This window comes from Thermobia domestica, chromosome 18, assembly GCF_964235325.1.
Source record: "Thermobia domestica chromosome 18, izTheDome1.hap1.1, whole genome shotgun sequence".
Taxonomy (NCBI): domain Eukaryota; kingdom Metazoa; phylum Arthropoda; class Insecta; order Zygentoma; family Lepismatidae; genus Thermobia; species Thermobia domestica.
In genome coordinates, this window is record NC_137471.1 from 85,178,588 (window position 1) to 85,203,370 (window position 24,783).

General features: G+C 32.1%; 1 long non-coding RNA gene across 3 annotated transcripts in view; it reads left to right on the top strand.

Moving 5' to 3' along the window:
- Positions 1-513: 513 nt before the first annotated feature.
- LOC145675725 (uncharacterized) overlaps positions 514-24,783 on the top strand; it is a 116,020-nt gene continuing 91,750 nt past the window's right edge. For all 3 annotated transcript variants that reach the window (XR_014129199.1, XR_014129201.1, XR_014129200.1), the window contains exon 1: positions 514-655. This is a non-coding gene — a long non-coding RNA (uncharacterized LOC145675725). The remainder of the gene's footprint in view (positions 656-24,783) is intronic.

Below are 24,783 nucleotides of genomic sequence, written 5' to 3' on the forward strand. Positions count from 1 at the left end.
CAGAAGAAAAGGTAATGTGAAAGAGGGGAGGGGAGATAGTACAAAAACAGACAAATCAGTGATGGCATACGTGTGCATATGCATATGAGCTAACAAAAAAAAAAAAAAAAGGACAGGATAGGGTTTGGCCGGTATATGCAAATCGGGTCTTTTTGTCTTCGAATATATGGGGGTACTGTTAGGGAAATGAGGTGATGTATGAGAGAGTTTTAAGGGAACTGTATGTTAATTTTTTTTGGAGGTACCTAACAGGGTGACGGTAAGGTTAATGTTGGTCTATATACTAGTAAAGAAAACCTCTTTTGTACATATGCATACATTAAGCACACACACTCACTCACACACATAGAAAGGCACAGACAAGAGACTTGTTACAAACTCTTCTTGTGTTTTTTTTAAATGTATTTCGTCTTCTTTTTACCCACTCTACCAGGTTCTTCCTTTCCCCTTCTTTCTCTCTTTACTCTTCTTGCTTCTTTTACTGTTCCACCTCATCCGCTGTGTTTTTTTTTTTATTTTCTTTGCCTATTCTTTTAGCCCAAGGCTTCTTTAACATTCTACATACTGCAGGCTGGTCGTCTCATTTGCGTGTGTTTATCCGCCTGGCGACGTGGTCTTTTCTTTAACATGATCTCTCTCTCTCTCTCATGTACAGGTATGTACGTATAGTATAGGAACACATACTGGCGTTCGCTAACATATATTACACACATCACACATGCTTGCATGCATACTTTTATACGTTACCTTCAGAATTCCATACGTGAAGGTATTACTGTCTTCTTTTTTCTCTTTTTGTTTGCTTCTGCAAGAAGTCTTTGACTTTGTAATTAGTGATCAAAGTATTTGTGGTTTGGATGTTACTTATTGTTACTTTATCGTCGCCAGTAAGGTTGGTATTAGAATTTGCTTTGAACAGCTATTAGTTTCATGCACATAGGATTTAGATTTCGCACAATGCTTTGCTCATTGTTTACTATTACGACTTAGATATCGTACAATACTTTGCTCATTGTTTACTATTGTGATTTAGATATCGTACAATACTTTGCTCATTGTTTACGATTGTGATTTAGATATTATACAAAACTTTGCTCATTGTGTAACATCGTCATTTAGATATCGTACAAAACTTTGCTTATTGTGTAATATTGTGATTTAGATATCGTACAATACTTTCCTCTTTGTTTACTATTGTAATTTAGACATCGTACAATACTTTGCTCGTTATACTATTGTGATTTAGATATTATACAATACTTTGCTCATTGTTTACTATTCCTTAAAACTTACTTTTTATTCTGCATACTTCTTTGGCTTTTGTTCGCATGCCAGAGTGGTTTCGTGTACTCGACAAGTCATTAGCCTAACGTGTCGGTCGCGGGCTAGAGCTCCGCCTTTGATAATTTAATTAAAAACTTGTACTCTAGTAGTAAGAGAGAAAAGTGATTCTAATATGCATTTGTTTTTTTTTTAATGAGTAAATCATGTCTCTAGTGTACGTGGTTCTTAGTTCAAATCTCACTAGAGATAAAGAATTTTCGGTCTTGATTCAACACTGTGATAATTGGTCAAATGCTTGAATTGTCTGGCAGTAAATTCCGCTCTAGAATTCCAAGGGTAATAGAGATAGGATTTGATCTGCTGTCCATACATCACTTCTTGACCATAGTCCACAAAAGATGTCTGGTCAGCCATAACCAACAATTATAGAGTAATTTGGTGAAATGTTGCCTTTGTTATTAGATGTCTATAGTCAGTATCTTAGGTATCTACGGTATGGATAGTTAGTTTGTGGGAGTTTGACGTACCTTTTTGTCATTCAGGTTATATTTTAAGATTGAATCCGACTCACCGTAAGATGTTCAATGCTCTCTCCTCTGGAATGGAACCAGGAGCTCCGTGCCAACAAAGGCGTGTGCACGATCCATTAGACCAGCAGAGAGGGCACTAATGCGTATAATGCTTTGTCATTTACATACAATCGGAAATTTTTGGTGAATATATTATTAGGTTTGATTTTAGGCCATGTGACTTCGTGATTAGCCAATATAATGTATTTTTGAAATGAAGCGAAACTTCTAGTGTTACGACCCTCAGTTAAGCCCTTTGGGTTAAAAGAGACGGATTATTAATGAAAGTGAATGATTATAGGTGGAATGAAAATATGGAAGGAAATGGTAGAAAATTATGGACATTGCACTCACCTAGCCTGGGGTCGAATCAGGGACCCGTAGTACAAGAGGTGAGCACTCTACCACTGAGAGGTGAAAGCACTCTCTACCTTTGGCTTTTTATCCATTTCCGCACCATTTTCTTTGAAATGAAAATTCAATTCTAACAAATCCATGGATCCTAAATGTAAGATTTCTTTCTATTTTTCTATATAAGATACGGAATCATATTAAAGCAGCAAGAGATCGATTTATTTTGTAATGATTGGAATGGAAGATAGACAAGAAGTTTTTTTTTTGTATGAAAATCGATAAGAACCAATTATATTTAACGGAAAGTATGGACATTTACGTCAATGGTTTAGTCAAAATTTTGGTTTTTGGAAGGAATGATTCAACTTTTTTCTTCTGATATTAAATTGGTGAACTGTTTGTCTTTAGGAATGCTAGGTAGTATGAATTTCCGAATCTTGGGGACTCCTTACAGTCTGAGGCATCGCTCTAATTGGCCACTGATTTGTCTCATAGGGCTAAGGAAAATTGGTACAAAACTTCAGACTCGAACCGAGGATTTCTCGATTATAGCTTTAACTTCCTCATTAATGGAACACTGAATTTCATATATAAGTATTGTTAATTGAATTATTTCTTGCACTACCTTGTAGCTAAATGATTTTTATGCTCTTTTAGCATGAGAGAAGGTTAGATTTCAGATGTTTATGTGACTCGATTGATTGATTGGATTGTTCTAATCTGAGCACGAACACCGTTCTTCTGTGTTGAATATAGGAAATGAATTATTTAACCATACCTCATGTAGCTCGAAGCCCATATTAAATTGTAGGTTTGATCTTATATAGATTGTGTGCTGTAAAGAAACATTTCTACAATATATTTTTACCATATTACACATAGTACGCAGTACCACAGTACACGGTTATGGTAATGAGATATAACTCAATATTATAACTAACTCTTAAACTTTAATTTTTTAATTAATTAAAACTAAAGACTGACTCCAAAAAAAATCACTTTTAATAAATGATAGTATTACAGTTTCGACAACGTATTATTCCCTTCATCAGACGCATTATGAGATACAAGTAACTACTTTCGTCAGATTTCAGTTTTAATTAAGGGAAAGAGGTTCCAAAGCAAGAGGAACAGTTTTAAGTTTTGTATAACCACAATATTATTCAATTATGAGACATGTATTAGTTGATAGATCACATGCAGCTAAACAAAAGCAACACGTCTGATGGTAAATTTTTATGCATGTTTTTCGAAAAAATAAGAGAATTATTGCTCTAAAAGGTACGTCGTTAGTTCCCAATAATAAATAACAGTTTTCTATTCTACTGGAACAGATTATTTATTTATGCATTGAATATGGGGGCTTCTGACTATAAGGCACGTATTTTTTTCAATAAAAGAGTAACACTACACAGTATGCTGATAATTTAGTAATAACCAAACTTTCATTAACATTATTTGTTAATATTGAGCATGGAATTACTGATATAACGATTGAATTCGTATTAGTAAGATTTGTGACAGTGTTCATCTCTAGTGTATGGGATCCTTTGTTCGGTCCCAGCTACCACCAAGTGAGATTTGTGGTGGACAAACACCGTATGCGTTCGATTTTTTCGGGGTTCTCCGGCTTTCTCCCACTTTCTTCATTCCACCATTTCTTTCATTTCTCAACGATCACCATCTCGTTTAGCCTTGTCGGCATAATCGTAGCATGTAAAAGTAAATTATTTCATTTCATTTCGTTTTTATACGTGTTTAACATACACTTTACCCATTTAAAACAAAATATACTACCTTTTCTGTAATTCTAGAGCGTGAAAGTATAAATTTGTTTTACAAGTATCTGAGACAGATCTTAACATTTTAATTATTCTTTCTTTCTTTCTTTTCTTTTTTCTTTTTTTAAAAGTAACTACCTATCTATAAATGAGCGGCTCAGGAGAAAATAATGATAAGCGCCACTTCCGGTGAAATTGAGTTACTAGGTGAAATGGGTTGAGATTGGACTACAGAACACTACGTAGGTACAAGGTAGTTTAATTTCGGATGTGTACCTGTAGCTTATTTGCTATGCTTTATTGCATTACATTGAATGAGGAATATTGAACGTTGTTTTCCAGCTCACTGAAAAGTTAGAAAATACAACATACAGTTGCTTCCCGGAGCCTCTAAAATATGTTTATTATTTTTTATTTAATTATATATCTGGGGTCATGGTGGCTCAGTGGTAGAGCGCTTACCTCTGGTGCGTCAGGTTCCTGGTTCGAACCCGGCAAGTAAGTTTGTAGTGGACAACATCGTGTCCATGGATTTCCTCGGGATATTCCCGTTTCCTCCCACTTTCTCGTTATCAATTCTTCCATCATTATTCACTTGTTTTCGTCATCGTCTTCCTCAGCCTAAAGGGTATAAATGTGGGACGTTATACTGAAAGATTTCATTTCTTTTTTTAATTATATATGTTATATGTATGGATATAGAAATCAGTCACTGAAGTCACAGAGGTGAATAGAAGATTTACAGAATTTACAAAAAAAAAAAAAAAAAAGTTTTAAAGAAAATCGCGATCAGTGTCTACTGAGAAGGTATACAAAATTCATAACTTTGTAATGGCTACAGATCACCGGCAATCATTCATTAGCTTATGGTCGAGACACATTCTCGGATATGAATTACACACACACACATACATACATACAATCAACCATGTGAGCTCTATTTGGGTAAGAGACCTTTGGGTACTCCAAGAACAAGATTAAGAATAATAAAAAGGACAGTAACATTGACCTAGACTGGCACAATTGCGAGTTTTGTTATTGCTAAGATAATCTTTTCAGTTTCTTATGCAATTGTATTAATTATAGAAATTATGTTGTGACAAAGTAGAAACTGCATGCAATTAGCTAAGAATAGAAGTCAATGGAGAGCTTTTGTGAACACGGCACTGAACCTCCGGGTTCCATAGGCCATAGAGTTTTTTGTTATGTTGTGCCAATGTTTTTCTCAGGCGTACTTCTGGGGAAATTCCCCCACTCTCCTGGAGCTAGGATAAATTGTGATTACATGTCACTCTTGAGCAAGGCAGTGTCTCAGTATAGCCACAAAGCCCCTATGTTGGACACTGCTACGTCCTATAGTTTCGATGCCCAGAATCACTGCGTCCGTCAGCCGCGGTTGGTCCTTAAGAGTGTTATTCAACATTAGCAACACACATTACTATCTATTATGTGGCAGAACATTGTGTTGGCTTTATTTAAAATATGTGGGAATGAACATAATTTGTATCATTTTAGTTTATATTGAATATTTATCTAAAGTGAATAGGATGGAAAACCTACAACATTTAAGGTGAATTTAAGGGACCAACAGCTGGCGGTACGCGCACCTTTTCAATGCGTTTTGTAGGAAGTGACAATATTCAATACTGTCGTTGTAGTCTATTTTTATAGATTTTGTATACTGGACATTTTTTTTTAAGGGGGAACTAATTAATAAGTGGAAGAAAGTGCAATGTGAAAGTGTTTTCGAAAATTGAGGTAGGAGTTTAAAAGAGTAAAATAAATTATTTAGGACTTTGTTTTAGACGAAATTATTCTTGTTAAAGATGTGATCAGTAGCGGATCTTAAGGCAACCCATGTAAGTAAAATTGCTTCTATTGCTTCAGATTAAGAGTCTTCATCCCGGCGAAATTAAAATATCGCTAATTTTACAGTAATTATGTGATATCTTCAAATAGATAAAAGATAATCGAAATGTGGAACAAGACCGCCCTAGACAATATCATTTTACATGAGAAACCGTTATCACGACTCACTTATCTGCTTTCGATTTCGAGCCATTTTGAAAATCGGCATTTATTTTCGCGTTTCCAAACAGCTGAAAACGGAAAGCCACTAGGTGACTTGTGATAACGGTATCTCACGCAAAATAATATTGTCTAGGGCGCTCTTGTTCCGTATTTCAATTATCTTTTATCTATTTGAAGATATCACATAATTACTGTAAAATTAGTGGTATTTTAATTTCGCCGGGATGAAGACTCTTAAGGAAAGAAATTTTATCTAATATTTTAATTTGTGTACACAACGTACATTATTTAAGTTTTCTTCCGTATGATGCCATGAAAGTCTAATTTTACTGATGCGACTTTCCCCAAGAGTTGCCATAATATTTATAAAGTATGGCAGAAGATAAAAGAGAAAGCGGAAAGAAAATTCATGAACGATATTAAATAATGTACTTCTAACGTCAAAACAAGAAGAACTGAAGCTTCTAAATTTTCGGTAGGTGACCAAACAGTGACGTCACATTACTTAGTATTATGATAAGTCAAATAGCTATTCGAACAATTAGCCAGGGTGGATTAGTGGTACAACGCATATATATCTCTAGTGCGAGAGGTCCCTGGTTCGATTCCAAGCACATTACCATTTCACCAATTTTCATCATTTATTGTCATTAATCATTCATCTGCCACTCCTAATCACTCCCCGACCAGAGCTGAGATAAATTGAATAGCAGTTGCACGTCACATTTTCACAGGTCACGAACTTCCTTAGATATATCTATATGGGTAGCGCATGTGCCTTCGGTGTGGGAGGTCGTGTTCGATTCCCGTTGGGAATTCATGTAGTTCGGATCTCACGTTACTCTGTAGATAGTCTAGCTGTCTCATATAGCCTAAGTGCTAAAAAAAGAGGACATTTTCGCAGATCATGTCATTTAGCAAGTAACGTCTCAGCAATAGATACAGTCCCCTGATATTTACATTTTGATCGTCCCCCGAACAAAATTTTCTTGAAGAAAGCCGATTATTCTGAATATTTAATCCATTATTCTTAAATGATTATTATATCATACCAAGGGCTTGGCTGCAACCCCCATAAATTTACCAAGCTCCCTTGTGATTATATGGCTAGTGTGCGCAATTGACGCGGGAGATCCAAGTTCGATTCCCGATAGAACTTCATGTGGTTCGGACTCTACGTTAAAATGTAGGTCCACGTTTCATATAGCCTTGCTGCTGAAAGGGACGCTAAAGTTTAAGAAAATGCCGTTCTACTTTCCAAATTTACGTTTCTCATTCCAAATTTACCATTCTATGCCCTAATGGCCTTTCTTCTTCAAATATAGTCTATCATTAGGGCAACCAACTTTATGCTTTATACAGCTGTATATTATGCTTTATTTTTCCTTATATTATGCTTTATTATGCTATTTTTTCTTCAATCATGCCTTAATATACTGTTCCCTGAATTATATTTCATTTTTAAGCATTTCTATTATGCTTTATTATTCTATATTATGCTTTATTTTTCCTTATATTATGCTTTATTATGCTATTTTTTCTTCAATCATGCCTTAATATACTGTTCCCTGAATTATATTTCATTTTTAAGCATTTCTATTAAAATGTAGGTCTATATATAACTATTAATTTTTCTCACTAAAATTACATCAGTAAAACATCATTTTGTGTAAATTTTCCTTAAGCGATGTTTCTAAGAAGAAACATGTAGCTGCACAGTAGTCTTCTCATATTTAATGAATTCATAACAAAGAGCACAAAGTAGATTACCGCCTTGTACTTTGAAATGATAAGTTGAGAATTCTTTTACTCTCTCAGATTGCATAAACTCTTGATTTTGGCATATTGGAATAAGCACAACCTGTCTTGCCTGCCTTTTAACACACAGTGAGAAAAAAAAATCCTTCTGAGCAGAAGGTGCGAAGAGAGGAGGAATTCGAACTTTCCATTGTTACGCTTAAAGGCAATTGGTAGTTGATATCCATTGTTTGCGGCATTGATAACAGCCTTTGTTGATAATTTTTTTTTTTTTTTAGCACAAAATATACTAACATATTTCTCTTTGATATACACATATACAGGTTCTGGAATAAAAAGCTTTAAGCATTACGCTTTATGCTTTATTTCTGTAAATTATGATTTATTATGCTTACAAAATTATCAAATTTGGATACATAAAGTAGTGAAAATCACAGATATGGTACCAACCATAGGTGAAAAAATCCATTATGCTTTTACTGCTTTTTATGCTTTGCCCTATATATCATTTTCCAGTTTGATTGTACCATTTTCATTTAAAAATTATGCCCCCAAAATAACCATACGCGCGCAACATGCACCGTTAAAGTTGTTTTGGGGCACCTCTTGCATAATCTATCTTAATGTTAACACAGCATCAATGGACGCTACGCCTCTGTTAGCAAAATTTTATTACTACACTGTTATTTTTCTCCTTGGACAGGTTGGATTTTGTGGACACCAAAATGACTGAAATAGTCAGATTTTACTGTAACTGTTTTGCTCCAACTAAAGTTGACGAAAGAAAATTTGAAAGGGAAGTTATACAACAATAATTTCTGCTTCGTTGCCAGCCAAACGTTTTCTGACCAACATGCATTGAATTTATGGGTTGTAGGGGGAGGCGCTTCGACACGCAAAAGCCACACTCTTTGTACTTACAACAGACGGGAACACACTAGGATGTGTCTTTCGTGCAATTGTATGTGTGTGGCACTTGGTCGGAAATATGACGTGCTGGCCGGTAGGTGGAGCGTTTGTCGCCAAAGACGAAAGAGGCAGTAACTTCGAACAAATACATACATAATGTACGGTGAGCGCTAAAGCATGAAACGGAGCATGCAGACAGTTTAGAAAAAAAAATTTAAAAAGAAAGAAAACCACCTATTAAAAAAAGAATTAAAAAAAAGTTATTAACGTTGCAGAAAACACTTGTAATACATCACAGATTTTTATTAGCGTATTAATGCATAGTTTTGCGTGAGCACCGTGTTACAATAGACGGCATTAAAAAATAGAGTTAGCAAACTTCGTGATCATTTGTGGCAAGTGATGAAAATTGACGTGTGTGTTTTAGATTTTCTTTTTCTTTGTTAAAATAAACGTTCCCTTTCTCTTTAAAAAAACTGTTAATGGAAATGCATGCCGATAGGTGTGATTGTAACTTAATTATTTGTGTGAAATGAATGATTGAAGGACAGTATTTTTTTTAAAAAATGCGTACAAGCTCCACAAAAAGTATGATATAACAACATTTAAAAGATAATTACTATTGTAGTATACTGCGGAATGACTTGCGAATTTTCAAATGCTGTTTATTATACTCGTAAAATCAATTTATAGTTTTTTATACTATGAATCACGTAACCGAGTGTTTGTGACCCCGTGTAGTGTAGTTGCTAACACTCTCGTCTTTGGTATGAGTGGTCCCGGTTTCAATTCTCGATAAAAATACTCGCTCGAAAATGTGTAAAAGTTCGTCCAGTTTGGACCCCCCCCAAAAAAAATAAATTCCTGCGTACGCTACTGCGGTGTGGTACCTAACATAATGTTCCCGGGTCGCTTCTTTTCTTCCACTCCAATTCTGCAGGTAGTGTGATTGCCGACGGACGTTATCCCTCATACGTAACGGGCTAATATATGCTTAGATGCCAAGAATCTAGTTTTTAATCTAATCCTAAAACAGTGCTTGAGAACTAAGACTTGGGCGAACTAGTCTCATGAGACCCAAGAAATATCTCGTCTCATTTAGCTTCTTGTCTCGAAAATGAATCGAGAATTGTAGTGATTCTCGTTTTGTCTCGAATTTGAAAAAGGTACATTTTATCTCGTTTGCGAGACAAGAAAATTCTTGTACTATAAACAATACTACTTGGGACTAATTTTAAGAAAATAAATGTGATAGAGCGATCACTTCTGATGCGGAGGCGGGTACGTGGTTGTATCTCAGGCCATATGAATTTGTGATGGACATCGTGTCTGTGAGTTTTCTCGAAGTCCTTCCGTTTCCTCCCACATTTTTATTCCACCAATCTTTCCATAATATTTTATATTCCTTAATAGTTCACTTTCTTCAATCTAAAGAGCGTAATCGTGGAATGTAAAAATTAAATACTTTATTTATTCTCCCTGTTATTATTATTATTATTTTGTATATTTTTAAATTTACTCTTTCTTCAAATAAACAGAAGAAAACCTTTTATTAATTTACTTTTATGAGTATAAATTTATTTAAATTATTTGACCAAAATGTATTATTTTGTTTAACTAAAGGTATTGCTTTTACAGAAATGAAAAGTTATCATTGTATATTAAAGGACTTTTCCTAGTATGATAGTGAAATCGGCCCTTGAACCAAGTTGGGTCATTATTGACCCAAAATGTTAGTTTTTACCTACAAATCACCCCCAAAAAGTTTCGACTCCCTACCCCTATTCCTTACCGAATTATCCTATAATACATGCTCAAAATTTAATCTTTTCTTTTTTTTAGTTCTGGCGGGGGTGGTCCAAATAATTTGAAAGTTTCACAGATTGTAGATACTATGTAAGTGTAAATATGAACATTTTTTCAAAAAATCGATGAGTATTTTCTTGTTTTTTACTGTTTTTTTCGGGTAGAAAATTTCGAAAAATCGTAAAGAAAATTTTAAGGGGAACACGTCGCTGGTTTTATGTTCAAAATGGTTGTAATAGCTTTAGGTAAAACATAAATTTATTTTAGGGTCTGAAAGTAATGGCAACATTATCAAAAAAATAAGTAAAACTGAAAAAAACGTTTTTTTTTACAGCTTTTGATCATTTTAGGACTCTCAAGGTCAACACTTTGAACATTTCTTTACCAGATGTTCATGATTTTTCTTTCTCTCTTTCGTCACTAATTTATTTAAAACAGACTCTAAAGTTGAAAATATTCCAATCAACGAAGACAGTGACGAAGATTGATTGAATTATCGCCATTATTTGTTGTTTAGTTGTTGCCTTGTTCCCTATTATAGAATATTTACGTGTACCTTACTGCTTTGTATGTTAAAATAAATGAATATGTATAGCAAATAAATTTACTGAAACACATAGAGATGAAAACACATTGATACAGCCAAGGGTTGAAAAATCTTGGTTGCAAGTACTTGTCAGCCAATAAATTTACTAGCCAGACCGTTTTGCAGTCACAGTGTTTATACAAATAAACAAAAATCACTTTGCGACACCGTAAACATATGAATACATTTAACTTTTTTTTTATTAGCATGTCTGTTACAAATAAAAAGGAGTGACATCTGATAATTATTCTTGAATTCACGTTTTTGAATGATCAGTCTGTAGTCGCCAAATATAAAAAAAACAACTCGCCACTGGCGAGAAGCCGAGTGGATTTTTCAATTCCTGTATATAACTATAATCCAAATATCGTTTTCTCTTGTTTTTTTCTCTTAAAGTAAATGTATTTATGTGTTATGTTTATTTTTGTGTTCATTATCTTACCAGGAAAGGCCCGTTAGAGGGAAAAAAAATAATAACTAAAAAAAATAATAACTAAAAAAAAAAAAAAAAACGGAAACCAAACCCTAAATATACAGACAACTACCTTCAACCCAGAATAATACTGGATTTCTTTCCATTCTGACCACAGCTATGTAAGATCGCTCAGAGATTCTTATTTTAATTTATTCAGGCTTCATTATGACCTGTATAATAGTATGTAAACACATGTATAATCTAACCATTTTGATCCAGAACAACATAATGTTTTGTTAGGTTCTTTTTTCTTTTTCCTTTCATGTCCATAACTTTTCTTTAAAAGGGGTAATTCAATAGCATAAATCGATAGGTTTGCTACTACATGCTACCACCTTTTCCTATACTATTGAATTATTAATGAATTCTACATAGAATTTATTATTCATATTTTATTTTTAACAAGGTTAAAGAAAGAATCACTTTAAGGGAAAAGTGTATTCATATACTGAACCTCCAGAGAATAATAGAAAAGCAGGAAAAAAAAAGTTCACAAAATAGGCTTCGATTTGATTTGTTTAGTTTTCGGTTTGAAATAAAATTCAATTAAGTTCAATATAAGTGAGTTTTTTTTTGGGGGGGGGGGGAGAGTCATGATCCATTGTAAGAAAATGCTTTTTTATAATACATAAGAAGGCGTGTCTAAATGATTCTTACCTACCTGCTCTGATATCTTTTGAGTCCCATCCTCAACCCAGGAAAGTTAAAAAGTAAAGAGAGGGAAATGTAAGAACCATACATCTAGAATTCGCACACTGATATTTGTGTGTGTATGAGGGGATTATATTTCTTTTAAAGAAATTGCGAAATTTATATATATATATATATATATATATATATATATATATATATATATATATATATATATATATATATATATATATATATATATATATATAATTTTCCGTGGTAAACGAGTTATTTATTTAGCTATGATTCTTAGTAATACGAGTTGAGTTGATTTTGAGTTTAACCCTTTAATGGGCAAGCATTGATCATTGATAGCATTACCATTAAAATATTTAGTTTGCTTTTATGGTTGAACCATGTCTTCCTGATGATAATTTCGTAAATTTTAAAGTATTTTTGTACTTTGGTTACAAAATACAGAGTGTTTATTTCAAAGCAACATTGCCATAAAATGGGTATTATGTGTAGCATTGCGCTGTTATGGTAAAATATCATAAGAATACTCTCAGTAATTACCAACAGTTTTGGTTGAAATACATTATTTTCCTGCAGAGGAAGAAAGCACAAATAAAAATTAAAAAAGAAAACACCTTTCCCGGAACGTAGGAGATAAAGCTTCTACAATACTAAATTTGACTGTCCCCTGTTGACGAAGATTAGAATGATTGAAAAAAACAAGGGGGACCCGCAAATCATGTATATGAATATTGTATGAAAGCAATATTGCCAATTAAATGATCACTGAAATTATAATTCATGCGGATAACGCAATAGAATGCGATGTTGCTTGAGAGCAACACTGCCCACTAAAGCGTTAACATCCTTTTCAACAGCGAGGCTAAGTGAGACGGGACCTACTGATTAACGTGTAATCCGAACCACATGAGCTCCCTCCGGGAATCCAACCTGGGTCTCCCACGCCAAAGACGCTTCTTAATAATACGAAAGCACCATTTTAGCTAATATTACGTATTTATAATCAGAGCCGAAACAATCGACGTTCAAGCGATGCAACGCACGGGATCCTACGCTTCCGTTGTTTGAAGCTTATATGCTTGGTACTAAATGCTTAAATAAAGCTGTTATTCATTTTGTGTACATGAGATATACATCGTAAAATTTCATGCTAGTAGCAAATGAAAATTAGCTAAATTTGAGTAATGTTCAAAACGTAAAAAAATAATTTAATTATTAAAACAAATAAAAACATCTCGCATTCTACAGACACAATATCTTGCAGATTCCAGATTAAGCTGGGTCTTTAGATGACAAAATTTACCAGAATTTGGATTTCGAAAAAAAATCTTGAGTTCGGAAAAATTCGAGAATTCATAAAAAGTGTCGAAATTTTTCCAAAATCCGATTTTTTTCTGAATTCTGGAATTTTTCTGAATTCCGGATTTTTCAGAAATCTGGAATTTTTCTGAATTCCGAATTTTTCAGAAATCTGGAATTTTTCTGAATTCTGGATTTTTCAGAAATCTGGAATTTTCCTGAATTCCGAATTTTTTCCAAATTCAGGAAATTTTCCTAAATCCAGAATTTTCTAAATCTATGTAAATGTTTCTTATTTCTTGAAAATTTAATATTTTATATATTATAGGGTCTAATATATTATAATTTCAATGTTTTCGTAATCAAATTTAGTTTTAAATTCAGATTTCATTTTGGAAAACCGAAAGTTACTTAACAAGACTTAGAAAGAAATCCGTAAAAATCACAGAATTACGTGTAAAATTTCAGCTCATTTCAATTACAATATAATTATAATAATTAATAATTCCTTATATACTTTATATCAATGAGCTAAATAATAGAAATGGGGAAGGAGCTCAAAACCGTGAAGTTATTCAACAACGTAAGTTCAAAACAATGAGGGAAGTTGTGCGTAGTGAAGACATTTATTAGCATCAGTCGGGCAAGAGATATTGGAGGTTGTGACATCTATTTGCGCGTTAGGTGGGCAAGAGATAATGCAGGTAGCGACGTGTAATAGCATCAGCCGGGGAAGCGATAGTGGAGGTAGTGACATCTATTAGTGTGTCAAGTGGGCAAGAGATGATTCAGGTACCGACATCTATTAGTGTCCGGGTAGCAAGTGATAGAGGTAGTGACATCTATGAGCGTATCAGCCGGGCAGGAGGTGGTGAAGGTAGTGACATCTATTAGCGCGTCAGGTGGGCAAGAGATAGCGTAGGTACCGACATCTATTAGCGCCAGCCGGGCAAGCGATGATGGAGGTAGTGATATTTATTAACGCATCAAGTGGGAATGAGATAGTACAGGTACCGACATCTATTAGCATCAGCCGGGCAAGGGATAGTGAAGGTAGGGTCTACTATTAGCGCATCAAGTGGGCAAGAGATAGCACAGGTACCGACATCTCTTAGCATCAGCCGAGCAAGCGATAGTGGAGGTATCGACATCTATTAGATTGTCAGGTAGGCAAGTGATAGTGCAGGTAGCGACATCTATTAACGTTACTGTTATTATGAATTAGTGTGGCACGCAGACTGAAACGTTTCCAATTTATTATAAGACTTTTTTCTATTATCGAGCAAACTTTTAAATTATTGTTGCCTACATTTTTTAAAAATGAAAGTAACTCTGATGGCCGAAAAGATCGACCATCACTGCTATTAAAGAAAAACAATGTGAATATTTCTGTTAAGATGAGACACTGCACATCACAACGTACCGTCATTAAAGTTTTTCAAATAGAAAAAAGAAAAGCAGAAAAGAAAGAAAATAATATCCGAAGAACTTCATGACATTACCGACACGCCCAACACCTGCTTGCTAAGCTACGTTAAATGTAATGTTTGATACTGGTCACTTTACATACAAAAAACCAAGTATACTATATATAAATATGTGTGTGTGCAAATAACAAGACAGTTATAAACATTTTACAGAAACAAACTGAACTTTAACTAAAATTATTGTTGTTTTTTCTCTTTATTTCTTTATTTCTCTCTCTTTTTTATATTAATTGTATTTTTTTGGGTGGTGGATAAAAACGAAGTGGAATAAAATGCAAGCGACAACCGTAGCTGCCATACTTCCGCTAGATGTCCTTGCGTGAAAATATTGTTTCACGAGCTGCATGCAATGCTCTTCAAGAAGGAAAATTTTCATCAAGACCAGAAAAAAGCCAGAAATTATTATAGAGAAACTATAAAATAAAACGAAGTTTTGAAAGCTTGATACACTTTAAAAAAAATAAAAAAAACTGAAAAATGTAGAAAACACGTGCGTGTATTTCTTTACTAAACTTAACTCTTGTTTAGGGTCTATTTACATTTGGAGGGGGAATCTTGTCTCAGTAGTAGAGCACTGGATTGTGCGATTCCTAGTGCGATGCCAAATAGGACTTGTGGTAGACAAACACCATGTTCGTGTTTTTCCCGGAGTCCTCCCGTTTCCCCTCATTTTTTAAATTCTATCATTATCATCTATATTATTCATTATCGTCCATTTCTCAGTGCATAAACGTATGATATGATACTCAAAAAAAAAAAAAAAAAAACTTGCAAGATATTTTGGTAGATAATTTTTATGTAGGGATGGACACGAGCGAGTTTTCATCGAAACTCGACTCGACTAGAAATAGACATCTTTGAGTCTGACTCGAGAACTCGGATCGAAAAATTTCCTCCAACTTGACTCGAAACTCGACTCGAATTTTACTCGAGTTTCGAGTCGAGCCGAGCCAAATGCTGTGTGTAGTTTCAAGTACTTTCTTCAAGTATCCTACACAGACAATATAATTATTATCAATGATACTACTACCACTACTATAACATTATTATTATTATTATTATTATTATTATTATTATTATTATTATTATTATTATTATTATTATTATTATTAATATTATTATTATTATTATTATTATTATTATTATTATTATTATTATAACAACACCGTGTATAAACAAGAAAGATAGGTGATCTGTATCTGAATACTAAAAAACTAGTTGACTGCTGACCTCAGTAGTCGTGAAGACTAGGAGGCAAGGACATCGTTCACGAAGTTGTGAGTTTGAGTTACGGAGGAGCAAGTATCCGGGCTCGAACCAAAAATCGTTAAAAGTTAGAGGACGCCGGCCACACATGTTCAAAACTGCTTGGTCCGGGTTTAGGGTTCTCAACGGCTCGGCTCACAGCTCATTCACCGACACGAACCGAAACAAACCGAGCTGATGGCTCACCCCAAACGAGCCGGCTCGAGACGATGGCTCAACTGAGCCGAGTCCTCATCTCAACCAAGCAGGCTCGAGCTGTTCGCTCAGTTGAACCGAGTTGAGCCGGTTAACATCCCTACACGGGTTGGGCTTCTGATTCGGCTGAAAACTTTGACAGTGCAGGTCTCAGCTTTGGTGGTGAGAACTACAGTATATGTTAGTGCTCACGAAATTTGAGGCTGTCTCGTTATAAAACTCCATTGTCGTCTTGTTAATCGAGAGAGGAGAGATGCGAGCAGTGTCTCACTTCGTGAGAAACACTAAAAATATTCTACGTGACTGCTTAAATTTATCATAGCTTTCGCTTTCCAGTCTAATCGGGCAATGATTTCAAAACGAGTTAAAACGATCTAAACGAACAAGCCATTTTCCAAACTCGACTCGACTCGAAACTCGACCTCAAAACAGTGACTCGGCTCGGAACTCGACGCGAGAAAATTATCTATGACTCGACTCGTGCCCATCCCTATTTTTATGATAGAGTTTCTGAATAAAGTTAGCGTTAACGAAAAAAGTTTGAAAACTAACTTAGATATGATGTTATCATGGTAATCTGTACATTCTCTTATATGGACAGATGAAAATTATAGTAGTATACGAGGGGCTGATGAAAAGTTCGTAGCTCAACCCGCAGGAGTGCGAAATTTCACAGTTATTCTTCAGACTCCTCCGAAGTTCAATACATTTCCTTGCATAGGGCTCCCATTTTTGCAGACCAGTTAAAATAAAATCCGAAGACTGTTCACGCACCACTGTTCCGTAGCACTAATAAAATTCAATCGTATTCACCAGGTTATGGCAAATGCTGATTACCTAAATCTGATAGGGAATGATAGGGGGAACAATAGAAATAAATGCAATGACCTCATTATACTTAAATGCTTGCAGGGACACGATTGTAGAAGTAAATGGATAAAAATGTAAATACACGGAAATACGCTTGGATAGTAATATTGCAAATTATAGATTCGTCAAAATACTAAATACTTCTTCTTCTTCTTCTTCTTCTTCTTCTTCTTCTTCTTATTATTATTATTATTATTATTATTATTATTATTATTATTATTATTATTATTATTATTATTATTATTATTATTATTATTATTATTATTATAGAATTTCGCAGCATTAAAAAGACAGTGTGAGTAGCTATTTTTAAAAGTCTATTAATGCAAGGCTGGTAAAACATTAAAAGTTCACAAATAATAGTGATTGTAACTTCCGAATTCCATCTTGCGTGAGCAGTTGAGTCTGAAATAGAAGGACAAGTTTCAGAACCTATCTAAACTTGTCCAAGTTTTTATTATTTTTTTTTCTGTTCTTTTATTTTTTTCCTTCTTTATTGTAGATAGTTAAAAAGTCGTGCAGAACAATAATCTTCTAATATGTAGCACGAAAGGTTGTTTTATTTATTGATATTTTCCATCTCACGTATCACGGTTTAGAAATATTGCTAACAATTCACTTACATGGAATATATATATATATATATATATATATATATATATATATATATATATATATATATATATATGTATGTATGTATGTATGTATATGTATATGTATAATATACTAAAGGAAAATATTTAGCCTACTGTATATGATTTACATGCAAAATGTATACTGTTGATTTTAATGCCACATTCAGGTTTTTATTTCCGTATATTATTTATCATGTCATACACGTGACGATAAAACTTGTTTTACTTTTGAACGAACATTTTTATTATCAGTGACATTTATTGAGTACGATTAAGTATAGGATGTTTGCTAGATAATATGCGTTTTCTTTTTCTACAACTTTCCTGTGACGTTTTTTTTTTCAATATTATAGAATTAATTAATTTTTATTTATTTATTTATCTATTGCCTTATTTTATTTGCTTATTTAATTTATTTATTTATTGTCGAAATACGTCTTAGCCCCATAATCTTTGTTTAGTTATTTTGGCATCCAATATAAACATTATTTAATACTACTTTGATAGAGTTCTAAAACAAGAATTTTAGGAATTATTTAAAAAAATCATCAAAAGATTGCGATCATTGCTAATAATTATAATTAGCTTTTGGATCAGCTGCAAATTGCTAATAATTATAATCAGCTGCAAAATTTTTGAACGGCCCCTAAAACGAGTTTTCGGTTTTTTTTGTTTTTTTTTTTTTTAATAGAATATGACATCATATGGAGTTGGGCTAGCTATACTATATATAGATCTCCAGATATAAGGCCTACAATAAAATTTTTGACTGAAATATATTGGATCCACAAAAAACATCTTTTCTACGTACGTACCTTATAGTTTATAAGGTATGTACTTAAAAAAGTTTTTTTGAAAACCTATTAAACAATTTGTTTTCTGATACCTGGCAATTGTCTCAGTAGTATTAAATAAAGTATATATTGCACGTTAAAATAACGAAACAGATTAAATTGACGGCTTAGTGTCAAAGGAACGTACCTACAAAAATTGTATTTTTTGAGATACGAAATTTCTGACATAATCAGAGCTCTAATGTTTCTTTCTGTGAAATGATTATAAGTCAAATTTCCTTGTAAAATATGGTTGATCAAATAAAAAGCATTTTGCATTATAAAAACTAAAATCAAATACGGGAAAACAATTTATTTTCGCGATTTTGACAAACTAATTTTGTGTAGATACGTTCCTATGAGACTAAGCCGTCGAAATGATTGAGACGTGTTCCTGTAATAAATAAATTAATTAAAGAAATTAATAAAATAAATTAGTACTGTATATGAATAAATAAAAAATATATTGTCTTTAATATTAAAATAGTTTGATCGCTCAAATATATAAAACCATTCAATTTTCTTTAAACAGTCCTGTGCCCATGTTCCAATGTCAAAATGATGATTAGACAACAAGGATAACCTATAATCCTACCATTTTGAAGTTATCTTTTTCTATTTTGCCAGGTCAAGTGCTGCGTCATCTCACAAACAAAGAATTTCATATGGTATCATATAGGGAGGAAACATGAGACAGAGCTAGAACAAACAAAAAAAAAAGTATAGTCAATAATAAATTTAAAAAAGAAAAATCAAAGTAAACACTAGATTTAATTTGTTTGAATACTGTTATTCAAACCCCTTCCCCCCGAAATGTTATTTACCTTACTATTATAAAGTAGATGAAATATCTTGCAGAATTTTCACATTTCCAGGAATAAAGTTAGCAAAGTCCCCCCGAAACAAAATAGTAAATATGCCACTGTTAATCACATACATGCTACACCTATATCTTCAAAAATTGGGGGTGCGGCATGATTAACCTCTAACATGTCTGACTACAACATTGATTAAAGCTCACCCGTCCTCTATTATATTCTCGCTAGCTTATTTTATTTGGTTTTAAATGCATTAGAAATCAAACAAAATGTCACTTCAATGAGCTGAAGAATTAAAAATAATAAAATTTTAGAATGAATGACAAATGAAGAAAAAATATTCAAACCACTGTATTAAGGTGTGTACAGTCACACACACACTATACTTACACCTCTTTACCTGAGAGTAATGCTGAAAAAATATTGTAGTAATTCAATAATAAGAAATAGAATCATAGGTTTAATCATTTAAATATGATAATACGTTCACAAAACAATGAGAAATGTTTTTGGAAGATGTATGCGAACGGAAAAATTTGCCCTCAAAATGCAGACATTCCTGGTGGGGGCACTCATTCATACCAGGCAAATGCCGGAGTGGTATCTAATATAAAGATGCCAGGCTACTTCCTTCCTTCCCCATTCCTTTCTTCTTTTCCAATTAGCCGGTCATCTCTCATACGTGATAGGCTAAAATAGCCTTAAATGCCGACAGTCCAATAATATATTTTCTAATTCCTCTAAAATGCGGACATGACTGCATAAATTGTGGCGTATAGTAGTTCTAAATAACTAAATTGGGGAATAATTCGTGCATTTTTACAATTATTTTCTTATATTCATTGTAGAGATCGCTTAATTGTATTCTCCAGAAACATACTTTCAATAAACACTCACCAATGAAATAAACAAGATATCAAAAACTGCAGGCTTTCTTCTGTTATTACTGACAATGTTTCAATACCTATCTTTTCAATTTGATTGAACTGTTGCGAATATTAGCGCTCCCAACAAGTTACATTTTGGAAAGATGGAGGGAAAGTGCTGCCATCTATTCTTTTATTAATGTTTCTTTAAGCTCCCTTTAAAGATACATTCAATATTAATTGGTATATTTTTAAAAAATCCTGGACACTTATAAGCATACACTAGTTTAAAACATCAGCAATTATCCAATAAGAATATGGTAAAGTAGATGTTTTTTATTATCCAAGTAAATACTGAAATAAAATAAAAGGAAAAGGAACCCGAAGCGAATCAAATGTTTATACTCCTTTTACCTGGATGATTTTTTTAAATTTTTTTTTAAAAAACTTCTTTTTTCCTTTTCCTGTGGCAAACCACTAAAACCACAAAGCAGGTAAAGATATCACTATTAACTTCTAACCTTCACACCTGTTGTCCGCATATCTTCCAACCCACTTTACCTTTTTTTCTTGAATATGTTGGCCAGAAATGCTATACAAAGTAGCAGCTTTTCTTTTACACACACACATATATATATATATATATATATATATATATATGCCAGCTTCTCAAAGAAAGAAAAGGAAAATATACACTGATATTTGTCAAATTTATATCAAAACCATTGACAGCTAAAGTGACCATTAATCATGTGTAAATAGAAGAGGGACGGGCGAGAGACAGGAAGTTTATTGTATCTTGTATTTTTCGTATTTGTGAATTTAAAAAAGAAAATCCTTAAGCCATATATTTATATAATAAAATTGTTCAAGTTTTAGTATTTGTTTTCCACTTGACATTTTCATTATCCCTAACTAAGGTCTAGGTAAGAACTAAATTAAATAAACGTTAACTCTAAAATTATTTATTTAAAAGTATATAAATTACTGAAAGGAAATGAAAAGGCAGTCTTTCTCTTAGAAGAATATATCATCTTTTCTAGTTCTAGTTTTTAACTTAAAAAATATGCAAACAAATTGTTCAATTATTTTCATAATATATTCTAATATTCTTAGGAATATTCAGACATTTATAATTACATGTTTGCTTTATTAATTATTCAGACTATTAAGTTTTATTTAAATAGTATTTAAAATATTATTTCAATTTGCTTCAACAGCAATCTTTATTCATGTAAAGTTTCAAGCAATTTGACATAGATAACAATTATGTTTATTTTCCTAATTATTTCATTATACTTAGCAATATTTAAATATTTATAATTATTCACTTGATTGAATAATTATCAAAAAATGTTCGAATAATTCATTGAATCCTTATTAATTTAATTTAATTTGTTCGAAAAGTAATTCGTTTATTCAAATGAATATTCATTTATTTGTTATCCAAATAACTATTTTAATTTATTCTTTGAAACAAAAAAATTGTTCGTGTATTCGAATAAATATTAAGCTATTAACCCTCGCACTATCAATGGGAGAGGGGATACTTTGTGCCCACCACAGTATGATCTTTGGAATTACTCTTCTAATTGTTTCTTTATAACTGTAAAAAAAATATGTTATTTCGCAATAAGTTTAGCTAAGTATATATCTACCTTACGCTGTCGCAAGTTGAACGTCACTGTGTCTCACAAATGTGTTATTTTAAGATGGTGGGCACAAAGTACCCCCTCCATTGGTAGGAGATGTGTCTGACATTTAGAAGATCACTCCTAGATGGCAGCATAATAAATAGATGATAGTCTTATTCTATGTACTGTTCACAGTCACTATAGATTTTTATGACTGTTTCTAATTTGTTTCTTTTGCGAGATATATATTTTATTTCTTAACACGTGGTTACAAAAAGTTAGTCCGTGTTAAATAAAATACCTAGGCAGTGCGAGGGTTAATTTTTTCGTGTAAATGTCCAAACAACTATTCGTTAATTGGCATGGTTATTAAAAGAATTATTCCTTTATATTTTCAACTTTAAAAGAAACTATTCGTTCTTTGAATTATACTTGAAATTATATACCTTAATTTCTATAATTTACCCAAGATTGATTTGTTTATTTGCATTAATATTCCACAATAATTTGTTATTTGTATAAATTCTCATACAATTATTCCATTATTTTAAAAATTATTAAAGTAATAGTCGTTTATTTGTATATTTTTTTCAGATTTTATTTCTATAATTCACCTATCAGTTATTTATTTATTTATTTGTATAAATATTTAATCTTTCGCTTTTCGTTTAGCTAGTCCTTTACTCTTACAAATATTCAGACAATTATAGTTTATTTGTATACTTCTTCAGATTATATTCCTTTGTTTGTCTAATTAATCTAACAGGTGTTTATTTATTTTAAATATTTAAAAATTATTCACTATTATTTTGTGTAAATATTTAAACATTTGTTACTTTATTCTTATAAATATTCATACAAATTATCATTTAGTTTTGAAAAGTTTTTCAAATTATATTCCTTTTTTCTAAATTTACTTTCAACTACTCGCTGAGCAAAACAACATCTTTAATGTAAAAAGTGTAACAGTTTCGCCAACTATCCACTTGGTTTCATCAGACATTATGAATACACAGATAGTAACAGAATTAATTCATAACATAGTGGGGAAAAAATCCACGAATCCTGATTGGTTACTGAAATCTATAATCTCACCCTTTCACCACTCACCAGAAAATAAAAACAAAAAGAAAAGTATTTATTCCCCTTCCACTCTGACAACCATATACATTCATTTCTAAAAAGTAGGCCTAGTCTAATTTAAAAATAAGCTTTACAGGTAACTTCTTAATTTTGAATACTAATATTATAATATAAAATATAAATAAATAATACTAAATTTACAACAATAAACTTGTACAATTAATTAATCTTTAAGATTCCTTAATGACTTATCTTGCTGTTCATCAATTTTAAGTCCAGAGTTCCAGTTCTTAATTCTATCGTCTTCTAGTTATCTTTTTTTTCTATAATTCATTTTCTATTTTCAATTTCTATATTTCGTATAAATATTCTTTGCTATCATTTGAAATATTTTTTAAAAAAAATAGTTTATTCGAACAACTCTTCCAATTATTTCCCCTTTATTTTTATAATTCATCCAACAACTACTTCTTCATTTGTATAGATATTCACATAATTATTCATTTATTTGCATAAATAATCAAGTAATTATTTGTTTATTCGTACAAATATTCAAATAATTATTAATTTATTGGTATAATTATTCGCACAATTAATAGAGTATTTGTATAATTATTTAGTTACTCATTTTCTTATAATTATTTCAATAATCCTTTGCTCTTTCTAGGATATGTTCAGACAGTTACTAGTTAAATCTATATTTTTTCAAATTCTACGTACTTGTTTATTTCTGGAGTTAATGATACAGTTATACTTTATTATTTTCAATATTCAAACAAGTAATTATAAACATGTATTTATTGAACAGTTGTTTGCTTATTCTTACAGATATTCTAACAATTAACTGTTCGGAGAAAAAAAATTCTCATTATTTGAATATATTTTTTTAAAAAAATTATACATTTATTCATAGAACTATTCGAAAATTCAATATTCGAAGCATATATTGCTTATGTATTCAAAAATAAAATTATTCGAATTTCAATAGCATTATGTATTACGTGCTAATTCATTAATAGTTGCATTTAAAAAAATTCTAATTAAAAGTTGGAAACCAAAGAGTTTAAGCTAGAAAATATGATCACCATATTCAGAAGTATTACCCATACAGAGGTACCATATAATTGTCGTTTTCTTGATCGTTTCTAATATAATTTTTAACAATACAGAAAACTTACTACACTTTTAAATGGAAGAGAAACAATCACAAAATACTAATGTTTTCTTGGATTAAAATTTCTTACGTACGTATAAAACTTAATTAAATATTGAAGTGAAATCAATTTAGATTTACGTGACTTCTTTTCAATGAAGAGGGAAAAAGTGTTTTGATCAAATACTAATATTTTGTTCAATTATATTTTAACTTCCTTACTAGTCTAAACATCAACTTAACATAGAAGTGAAATTCAGTAATTTAACTCAAATCAAGCAAAGCTTCGTGCAAAAGATTTGAAGTAGTTTCCTTCCATAAAATACTTAAAAGTCCTACCAAAGTGGTCAACAAATACCAAGGTGTAGGTAGTCTGGTAGGTAGAAGTTGACCACATGCAACATAAACTTTATTAAACGTTTTCC